The sequence below is a fragment of the Aplysia californica genome, unplaced genomic scaffold (genome assembly GCF_000002075.1).
Source record: "Aplysia californica isolate F4 #8 unplaced genomic scaffold, AplCal3.0 scaffold00840, whole genome shotgun sequence".
Classification (NCBI taxonomy): Eukaryota; Metazoa; Mollusca; class Gastropoda; order Aplysiida; family Aplysiidae; genus Aplysia; species Aplysia californica.
The window spans coordinates 34,692-35,714 of record NW_004798110.1 but is presented as its reverse complement, the minus strand read 5'-3'; positions in this window follow the sequence as shown (position 1 = coordinate 35,714).

The following is a 1,023-nucleotide window of genomic DNA, read 5'->3' as shown; positions in this document are numbered from 1 at the left end:
CCCCCCAACATTTATCTCAGGCATATCCACCAAGTTCTTCAGCTGTACCTCCCGTCTCCCTTTCCCTTAAATAATCCTCCAACCCCACACCTCAACACCCCCCCACCCCCATGGGTGGTTGGCGGGTGCTCTTGCGTGGTTTGCTCCTTCTTTCCTGCCAAACATATATCACCCTTATCTATTCTACTTTCCTTTGTAAGTTACTCTCCAGTAACATCTCTAATCTTCGGCACCTGTATTACACAATTCTGTTGCAAGTTCCGCAAAACTCTTATTACTAAAATCAAATAAATAAAGGAATGAATAAAGGAATAAATGAATGAATGAAAGAATGAATGAAGGAAGGAAGGAAAAAGAAAGAAAGAAAGAAAGAAAGAAAAAAAGAAAGAAAGAAAAGAAAGAAAAAAGAAAAAAAGAAAAAAAGAAAGAAAATACATAAGTAAATAAATAAACCTAACTTTCTGTCTCACTGTCTCAAGGAAGACAAATGAAAAAAGTAGCAAGAAGTTTTAAAAAAAACCCAAAAACGAAAGGGAGAGTACGTGACTGAGGGGCTTTCTTACCTTCTTCTCATTGTCACTTAACATGTTTTACATACATACACAATAGTACCATAACTTCTTTCTAAAATTAAAATCTTTCCTCTCCTGTTCAATACAAGCGAGTTCAGAATACAAAAACCGTTTGGAAAAAAAAACCCAGCGACCATGCAACCAGCTCCCCTGAGAGTACAGGGAAATCAATATTATTGTATTATCATTCCATATCACAATTCACCACCAGAGCAATCATCCAAAAAGGAAGTTATGGGAGACAAATACAGCCTATTGGCTCCAGTGATTTCCGATTCTCTTTCGAGTCGGTTACACAGTACTTCGATTTGGGGGAAAAAAAGAATTCATCTAAAACAATGTGTATCTGCTCTTTCTCCCTTCAATCTAATATTGCAAGGGATCTCCTCTTTATTTCAGCAGGTACAGTGTAAAAGTAACACTATTTTATTAGTTGGGGGGAGGAAAGGGG